Below are 10472 nucleotides of genomic sequence, written 5' to 3'. Positions count from 1 at the left end.
TTATACTGACTTCAGCAAGGCCTTTGACTCTGTTAATCATACTCTGCTTTTATATAAATTAAACGCACTTGGCATCCCCTTGCTAGATTGGATTCTTCAATATCTTTCTAAGCGTATACAAAAGGTCCTTTTTAAGTCTTCATTTTCTAAGACCATCCAAGTGACCTCTGGAGTACCTCAGGGTAATCATTTGGGTCCATTGCTATTCACTCTTTTTATAAATGATCTTCCATTGGTAGTGTCACATTCTCGGGTGCTTATGTACGCGGATGATGTCAAGCTTTACCTCAGTTTTAAAGACATATCGTCTTTTTGCCTACTTCAATCGGATCTTAATGATCTTCAGAGTTGGTGTGAAACAAACCTATTAAACCTTAACGGCTCTAAATGTAAAGTTATGTCTTTTTATAGATGCACTCCATAATTAGCAACTTATTATCTTAACGACACTGCCTTAGAGCGGTTAGATATTATCAATGACTTAGGTGTTCTTATGGACCATAAATTAACTTTTAATCCTCATATTTCTGCTACAGTTAGTAAAGCTATGAATGTTCTTGCATATGGTCACCTCAATATGAGACGCACCAAAGTAAAATTGTATATAACAATGGAACTCGCGTCACAATTATGCTATTGCATAATATCTGATATTTCAGATTCTTGGTTTGCCGTTGGAGAATAATATTTGCTATGCCATTTGCTATATAATAGTTACTATATCTGTGGCTGGTTTTGGTTTCTATGCTGGCGATCTTTTTTGTTTTGCTTGCCTTGACGCAAATTCTGACATTTTCCGATATCTTTCAGTTAAAAGTTAGCAAACTGAACGAATCGTTAAACCTGAAGTCAACAAAGCGAGCAGAAATGACTCAGGTATTACTCTTGGAAGTTGTTAAATCGGAGTTTACAAGGTTAGTATTAAAATTGTCATTATGATTGGCATATTGAAAGTTAATAGTTCGATTTAATTACCGCAGCTATTGCCGGTATGTTAATGATTTGTACCATGATCTAATTCCCAGTCAGGTTCTCTCTATGGCCATGGCTGTGATGCTTAGTTTTTGCATTAACTTGATCAGCTTTTATCTACCATCGGCCATATATTTTGTGGTCTCTGCCTATAGCATGGTAGTCTATTGTATTCTTGGCACCAAAATTGAATTTGCTGTAAGTACAAGCTGTAAATACAAGCATTTGCGACATTTCCTGGCAAGAGCTAAGAAGCAAGCAACGGAAATACTTTGGAATGGTTCGGCGAGAGGCACAACGGCCACCAACTATTAGAATGCTTGGCGTAATGCCGCTATCAATGAGAACGGCGCTACAGGCGAGTAGTCATTCTCTCTCTCTCAATGTATCTCTTGTATTGCTAGCGTAGGACTAATGCAATTTGTTTGCTTGTTCGCTTGCAGATAACAAAACTCATTTACAGCCTGTCCATGATGATGATGCAGAATCGCACCTAGAAGCACTTGGCAACCCGACACCACGAGAGACCCGAGTCCCGAGTCCCTTCACAATCCGCACTCTATGCTCTTACTGTAAAGGCACTTTACATCAAATGCAATGGGGCGCTGCAGATGTTGGTGGTGGCAATGGTTTTGGTTTGCTGGTGGTGGTGGTGGTGCCAGCTGGCAAATAAAATAAATTAGTTGCAGTTGAAAGGTGGCTTCAGACACAAAAGTCAACACGCAACGAGCGATGGAACCGCAAACAAACGCCAGCTGTTTGGCAAAGATAAAATGGCAGGCAAACAAACTCCGCGAGACGGGAAAAGAATATAAAGACTGGCTGTACTGGCAAATAATAAAATGCGAATTTTTATGCGCTCTGACATTTGCGCCTCGTCTTCAACTTCATCTCCATTCTGCTTCCCGTTCTTGTCGTCCTCCTCCTCGTCCTGGCTGTCAATTTCCTCCGCGTTGGCGTCTCAAACATTATTCTCACTATAAGAAAATGGTAGACTCTGCTCTAGCTCTTGGCGCCTCCTGGCATATCCTTTCGCCAGCATTTTCTTTATTGCATCGTGCGCACATACATTAGCTGCCAAGCTAAGAAATGTTTGCGGGCAGCAAAAGTTCGCGCTCTCCTGGTAGCCCATTGTTGGTTTGCTGGTTGCTGCTTGTCTCTGCCGTGATAGGGCCACCTTCATTCTCACATCCAGTTCCTTGCAGCCTTCTAAAAAGGGGAGCCCGCTGCTCTGTGGTTTTGTTGCGCTATGTTTATGCGGGTGGCGGAAATACTATGCCCCGTGCTTAAACCAATAAATCAGCGAGCCACTAAGGAAAAAAAATAGAATCCTGCCGAGTTGTTGGTAGGGGTGGGCGCATGGTTAGGAACATAGTGTTGTCAGGCGCCATCGTTGTGTCGCACTGCATATTTAATCAATGCGGATCACAGCTCACAAAACATAAATAAATCTTGCCGCCTTTTAAAGTGTGCCACATTTTTTCGCTTGCCTTTTTTCCAAAAGGAACAAGGCCAAGGAAAATGCATTTTTAATTTACAAACGGCCATAAATACCTTGTCGGGCAAATCAATTACATTTAAATTGTATCCCATTAGAGGCACATTAAATGAGTTAAGTCATTTGTTGGGACCAAAAGCCACGTGCCAAGTCTTAGAATATTTTTTTTTTTGTGTTAAATAGAAAGAAACATGGAGAGAGGGAGATACGGAGAGAGAACAAGCTTTTGAGAAGGGTAAAAATGAATTCATTTTATTTTTTGACGCATATAATTGGGCCATAGCCATTGCTATGGGATCCAAGCAGCATCACATCCATGGATGGAGGGACTGCAATTAAAATGCCCACAAGTTACTAATTTGCCATGAAACGGGGGGTGGTTTGTTGGCCTAAGACCTCAATTCGACCGTTTTCACACAAAAACAACACACACACAAACACAGAGACTGAGACATAGAACCCAAGTCCGATTTAAAAATGTTGCCAAATTTAACAGTTGATGGCTATTAATTTATATTACGCATGATTTGTGTAACGTTTCTGTGATCTCTTTTATGAGGCAGCAAGGGTTGGGGATAAACCGAACCCAGAAAATAAACAGAGCACAAATTATGGAAATGTTCATGTTGATTACATCTAAATTCCTTGCATTTGAGAATACAAGCTATGTAAGACTCAATTCCTAGTATAAAACTTGGTAGACATCTGTAATCAGCATACATCTTTCCTTTGTATATTTATAAATTAGTTAGTTTTATGTCTTAAATAAAAGAAGATTTGTGGTGGGGACATTACGACAAAATCTGGTAAAATCGTTGGGCAATTTCTGCTGATGTTTGCTCAAACTTCACATTGGCCAAGTAATTATCGACATGACGAAATGATCGCTTCTCCTGGCACTTAGTCCTTGCCACTAAAAGAGTCTGTCGTCCCAATGGCAAGCTAAGCAAAGACGAAGCGTTAATGCTGCGTGACGAAAGTAAACTTTGATGGCTTAATCACTTTGATAGCTAAAGAAAAGGGAACCCAAAAGCAATAGCGGTACAAGAAGGAAGTGGGGGGGATTAAACAAGTTTGGTATCTCTCTCACTCTCTCCGAGTGTCGATTTTGTTTTGTTCCTTGGTAAGATTTCAAGCTGCACGTGTTTACCAGGCAGTGACTTAGGATGCTTCTTTCAAAACCATGTCTGAGTGCTGCTGCTGCTATTCGTTGCACAGTCAAAGTCATAAAACTATTTAATTATATTAAATTATATTTAACACAAACACAAACATATCTAAAGAAAAATGCATACATGTAGGAAATGAAGTGTCAGGCAGGCATAATCATGGCAATCGTTTGGTACCGAGTGAGCGAGACAGAACGACACGCAGCGGCCTTACCTATCTGGTCGACTCACTCATGAAAATAAAGCAGAAGCGTCGGTCGGAAAGCACTCGCAATCTCGCCTCGATCACATCGCACACCCAAATTTGTCGCTAAGGCCATTATAATAATTAATAAATATATGTATTCTTAACACAAAGAAACATTGTTAATAAATAATAAAAAAGTTTAAATAAGGAAATCACATCCTTAAATAATATTGAATTAAATAACTAGGAATATTCCAATTCTACATACATATATATATATTCCTCCTGGCATCAATGGAAAGACTTCTTGCGTCTCTGACTCTTGTTGTGTTGGCGTTTTTTGCCGCTGCCTTGCCAAGACTCGCTACTATGTAAATGCAAAAAAATTAAGGCGACCCGCAGTTTGAACGTCCAAGCAATTGATGTTTAATTGACCAATTAGTTGCCCTGTATATACGCAGACACCAACACACACATACATACCAATCGGCGATAATTCGGGATTTGGACGATCTGACGAAATCGAAACTCGGTCGTGCTCCGTTAGAAGCCTGAAGCCTTGGCTTAACTCCTATGTTTTGGATAATGAAATTCTTTTTAATAACTTTATTTCTTATAGGCTTGATCGTGTTGGCGGTGGAGTCTTCATTGCTGTCAACTCGAATCTGTCTTCAAGTGTGGTGCCGATTGATCTCCCCTTAGGTGTTGAGTTTATTTGCATCGAAGTTACACGTTCTAACTTTAGCCTATATATCTCTTGTTCATATATTCCTCCAGCTTCTGATATCATGATCTACGTGCACCATGCTGATGCTTTACGAACTATTTTTTTTCGTCTTAAAGATCGTGATTTTCTTGTAGTTTTAGATGATTTTAACTTGCCTAATATTTCTTGGCTTGTTGATGATAATCTATCTTTCTTAATTCCTTCATCTCAGCATGTTTTTCTTGATAGCCTACTTGAATGTCCATTATATCAGTTGAATTCTTTCCTTAACTCTTCTAAAAGAGTCCTTGATCTTGTTTTTGTCTCTGATCCCACTGTTAGTGGTGTATCACAAACACAGCCAATAGTGAAACCTGAAGATCCTTATCACCCTACTATTGAAGTTACTATTTCTTACAATTCCATTAGTAATTCAGTTAATAAAATCTCAAATTTTCGTCGCAAATGTTTTCGTAAAACAAATTTCAATCTTCTTAACAGCCTTATTTTCTCTTTTGATTGGTCATTTCTATTTGAGTGCTGCGATATAGATTGTGCAGTGAAGTTTTTCTACTCTGCTCTTAATTCTCTAATTAATAAATGCGTTCCTTATGTGAATGTCTCTACCGTCTCCAGCTCGCCAGTCTGGATCACACGTACCCACTTTATGTACCGTTGCGTCTGTGTGTGTATGCATGTACTCTGTTGATGACGAAAGACGTAGTAGACAGCAAGCAGCTCTGCCGGCAGAGCTGGGAGCAGAGCCGATTATTATATTGACTGTAACTTGTGTTATATTTATCCGATCACATTCAAATTTTGGGATATGGGGTTTGATATCCAATTTTATCACATACATATGTAAATTTCATAGCATACTCGATTTTTATGAAAATTTTTCTTCTAGTTCTTCTAGAGCTATATGATATAGTGGTCCGATCCTGTTGGGTTTCATACTTTATTTATGCCGGGTAATAAAAACCCCCCGAAAAAAATTTCAGCCCGATATCTCTTAAGACGGCTGAGTAAAACGCTTACGCACAGACGGACGGACAGACGGACATGGCTATATCAACTCAGCTTCTCATGCTGATCAAGAATATATATACTTTATGGGGTCGGAAACGTCTCCTTCTGTGCGTTACAAACATCTGATCAATTTTATAATACCCTCTGCAAGGGTATAAAAAAAAAACACACATACACGGCATCGACAAATACATATACATGTATTGAATGAATGAGTATATCTATATACATATGTCTGGAACTCTGCATCTCACATCCAGTTCCTTGCAGTCTTCCAAAAAGGGGAGCCCGCTGCTCAATACTACGCCCCGTGCTTAAACCAATAAATCAGCGAGCCACTAAAGAAAAAAAATAGAATCCTGCCGAGTTGTTGGTAGGGGTGGGCGCATGGTTAGGAACATAGTGTTGTCAGGCGCCATCGTTGTGTCGCACTGCATATTTAATCAATGCGGATCACAGTTCACAAAACATAAATAAATCTTGCCGCCTTTTAAAGTGTGCCACATTTTTCGCTTGCCTTTTTTCCAAAAGGAACAAGGCCAAGGAAAATGCATTTTTAATTTACAAACGGCCATAAATACCTTGTCGGGCAAATCAATTACATTTAAATTGTATCCCATTAGAGGCACATTAAATGAGTTAAGTCATTTGTTGGGACCAAAAGCCGCGTGCCACGTCTTAGAATATTTTTTTTTTTTGTGTTAAATAGAAAGAAACAGAGAGAGAGGGAGATACGGAGAGAGAACAAGCTTTTTGAGAAGGGTAAAAATGAATTCATTTTATTTTTTGACGCATATAACTGAGCCATAGCCATGGCTATGGGATCCAAGCAGCATCACATCCATGGATGGAGGGACTGTAATTAAAATGCCCACAAGTTACTAATTTGCCATGAAACGGCGGGTGGTTTGTTGGCCTAAGACCACAATTCGACCGTTTTCACACAAAAACAACACACACACACAGAGACTGAGACATAGAACCCAAGTCCGATTTAAAAATGTTGCCAAATTTAACAGTTGATGGCTATTAATTTATATTACGCATGATTTATGTAACGTTTCTGTGATCTCTTTTATGAGGCAGCAAGGGTTGGGGATAAACCGAACCCAGAAAATAAACAGAACACAAATTATGGAAATGGAAATTAGGGCAATTTCTGCTGATGTTTGCTCAAACTTCACATTGGCCAAGTAATTATCGACAGGACGAAATGATCGCTTCTCCTGGCACTTAGTCCTTGCCACTAAAAGAGTCTGTCGCCCCAATGGCAAGCTAAGCAAAGACGAAGCGTTAATGCTGCGTGTCGAAAGTAAACTTTGATGGCTTAATCACTTTGATAGCTAAAGGAAAGGGAACCCAAAAAGCAATAGCGGTACAAGTGGGGGGGATTAAACAAGTTTGGTATCTCTCTCACTCTCTCCGAGTGTCGATTTTGTTTTTTTCCTTGGTAAGATTTTAAGCTGCACGTGTTTACCAGGCAGTGACTTAGGAAGCTTCTTTCAAAACCATGTCTGAGTGCTGTTGCTGCTATTCGTTGAACAGTCTTTATGACTTTGACTGTGCAACGAATATTAATATAATTATATTAAATTATATTTAACACAAACACACACATATCTAAAGAAAAATGCATACATATATATATAGTCCTCCTGGCATCAACTTCAAACATATGCAAGCAAAAAGGGGTGACAAGGGGTTATAAGGGAGCTAGGAATGGAAAGTCTGTGCAACTCACAGTGGCAAACTTCTTGCGTCTCTGACTCTTGTTGTTTTGCCGCTGCCTTGCCAAGACTCGCTACTATGTAAATGCAAAAAAATGAAGGCGACCCGCAGTTTGAACGTCCAAGCAATTGATGTTTAATTGACCAATTAGGTGTTTTGATATACGCAGACACCAAAACACACATACATACAACTCGGAGATAATTCGGGATTTGGACGATCTGGTGAAGCCCCACCACATCCTGGAGGCCATCGAAAAGCAAGCCGAAATCGCAACTGGGTCGTGCTCCGTTAGAAGCCTGAAGCCTTGGCTTAACTCCTCTGTTTTATAGGCTTGATCGTGTTGGCGTTGGAGTCTTCATTGCTGTCAACTCAAATCTGTCTTCAAGTGTGGTGCCGATTGATCTCCCCTTAGGTGTTGAGTTTATTTACGTCGAAGTTACACGTTCTAACTTTAGCCTATTTATCTCTTGTTCATATATTCCTCCAGCTTCTGATATCATGATCTACGTGCACCATGCTGATGCTTTACGAACTATTTTTTTTCGTCTTAAAGATCTGATTTTCTTATAGTTTTAGATGATTTTAACTTGCCTAATATTTCTTGGCTTGTTGATGATAATCTATCTTTCTTAATTCCTTCATCTTAACATGTTTTTCTTGATAGCCTACTTGAATGTCCACTATATCAGTTGAATTCTTTCCTTAACTCTTCTAAAAGAATCCTTGATCTTGTTTTTGTCTCTGATCCCACTGTTAGTGCTGTATCACAAACACAGCCACTAGTGAAACCTGAAGATCTTTATCACCCTACCATTGAAGTCACTATTTCTTACAATTCCGTTACTAATTCATTTAATAACATCTAAAATTCTCGTCGTAGATGTTGTCGTAAAACAAATTTCAATCTTCTTAACAGCCTTATTTTCTCTTTTGATTGGTCATTTCTATTTGAGTGCTGCGATATAGATTGTGCAGTGAAGTTTTTCTACTCTGCTCTTAATTCTCTAATTAATAAATGCGTTCCTTTTGTGAATGTCTTTACCGTCTCCAGCTCGCCAGTCTGGATCACACGTAGGCTCTCTAATCTACGTAACATTAAATCGAGATATTTTAAATAATTAAAAAAAACTGGTTGGTATTGTATAGCCAAATCTCAATTTTGTCTTTTATGTACTCAATGCTACAACAATTATCTCGTTCGCTGTAAGGTTGAATTTTATAAGAACCCCAAAAGATTTTACAACTTTGTCAATTCCAAAAGCCGCTCTAATATACTACCTTCCACCTTCAGACTTAACTGCTAATAATGATTCAGATATTGCAGATCTGTTTGCTAAATTCTTTCAGTCAACTTATTCTACTACTGTTTCGGATCCCACACCCTATACCTTTTCAACCCCACATTTAAATTGTATGTTTTTTCCCAGTATTACTGAAGACTGTATTATCTCTAGCTTGTCATCTATGACGTCTTTCTTCGTTCCCGGGCCTGATAATATACCTAGTTGCATCCTTAAAATGTGTTCCATTTCCCTATCTAAGCCTTTAGCTCTGTTATTCTTTATATCGAGTGAGACTTGTAGCTTTCCTGATATTTGGAAGGAGTCTTTTATTATTCCGCTTTTTAAAAAGGGTAGCAATACCGTGGAATTGCCAAACTTTCGGCAATACCTAAACTGTTTGAGAAAATTATTACGTCTTCCCTTCAACATCTATCCAGATCCATTATTTCTCCATGTCAGTATGGCTTCATGAAAGGTCGTTCGTCGCTTACCAACCTTTTAGAATTGACTACCCTTGTACACCATCGCTTCCGTAAAAAGTGTCAAACTGATGTTATTTATACTGACTTTAGTAAGGCTCTTGATACGGTTGAACATTCTATGCTTCTCGCAAAACTTAACATGATGGGTTTTTCCCCAAAACTATTGGCTTGGTTAAAGTCGCATCTTATTGGCAGAATCCAAAAGGTGTCTTTTCGTTCCTCGATATCTAAAACTGTTCGAGTTACGTCAGGTGTACCCCAAGGCAGACATCTGGGCTTTTGTTTACATTGTTTGTAAATGATTTGCCTTGGCTCATTCACGCGTGCTCATGTTTGCGGATGACGTCAAGATTTGTTATTCCTATAATGATCCTTCTTTCCAACAGTACTTGCAATCAGATCTCGATGCGTTCTGTGATTGGTGCCACGTTAATAAATTACACCTTAATGCCTCTAAGTGTTCTTTTATGACTTTCAGTCGTTTGTCTCCGCTCCTAGCTCAATACTCTATTAAGTCTGTTCTGTTAGATTGTGTACCATCATTCAAAGACTTAGGCGTTATGTTTGACCCTAAACTTTCATTTAATGTTCATATTTCTTCAATTGTCAATAGAGCATGCAGGCTTCTTGGCTTAATTAAACATTGGGCCAAAGAATTTGATGTTCGCTATGTAACAAAGGTTTTATACACTTCGTTAGTTCGCACTACTCTATAATATTGCTCGCAGTGTGGAACCCGCAATCACCCGCGTAGTATTGAATCGGTACAGAAGCAATTCCTTAAGTTTGCGGTCTAAATCGCCGAGAGGAGACCTTAAGCGTATCACGTCAAGCGGACGTAATGGCATGGATGCCTAGCTAGGTGGCAGAGTCGCTGGGATGCCTCCACCAAGGGCAGGTGGACCTGGAAGCTGATCCCAAACATTCAGGCGTGGATCAAGAGGCGTCATGGTCAGGTAAACTTTTACTTGACGCAAATACTGAGTGTACACGGTTGCTTCAGAAGCTACCTAAAACGGTTCGGGCACGAAACCACAGACAAGTGCAGCTGTTGTGGGAGTGGTATCTCCGAAACCGCTGAACACGTTGTCTTTTGCTGCCCGAGATACGACGATGAAAGGAGATCCCTAAACACCATGCTAGGTGAGGGGGCCACACCTTCCAACCTGGTGAGAAAAATGCTAGAAGACGCGATAATTTGGACGGCGGTAAACGACTTTGCAGCAAAGGTCATGAGAGAGCAACGGAGGCAAGAACGGATTAGGTCAGGACAATAGTACACTAGTACACTACTAATAGGACACTAGTAGTTCCGGAGAAGTCAGCACCCTGCTTTTCATCCACTCCGAATCAAATTTGTTCTTTTATGTTGTTTTTTTTCTGTTAGTTAAGCGTTAAAATTGAATTAAAAAAAT

The 10472-nt window shown here is 39.5% G+C and overlaps 1 pseudogene; it reads left to right on the top strand.

Moving 5' to 3' along the window:
* The first annotated feature begins 577 nt into the window (after positions 1 to 577).
* Positions 578 to 1469, top strand: LOC137581665 (putative odorant receptor 83c; annotated as a pseudogene).
* Positions 1470 to 10472: the final 9003 nt, after the last annotated feature.

This window comes from Drosophila tropicalis, unplaced genomic scaffold, assembly GCF_018151085.1.
Source record: "Drosophila tropicalis isolate 14030-0801.00 unplaced genomic scaffold, ASM1815108v1 contig_857, whole genome shotgun sequence".
Taxonomy (NCBI): domain Eukaryota; kingdom Metazoa; phylum Arthropoda; class Insecta; order Diptera; family Drosophilidae; genus Drosophila; species Drosophila tropicalis.
The sequence above is the reverse complement of the archived record's forward strand: the minus strand, read 5'-3'. Positions and strand labels throughout refer to the sequence as shown.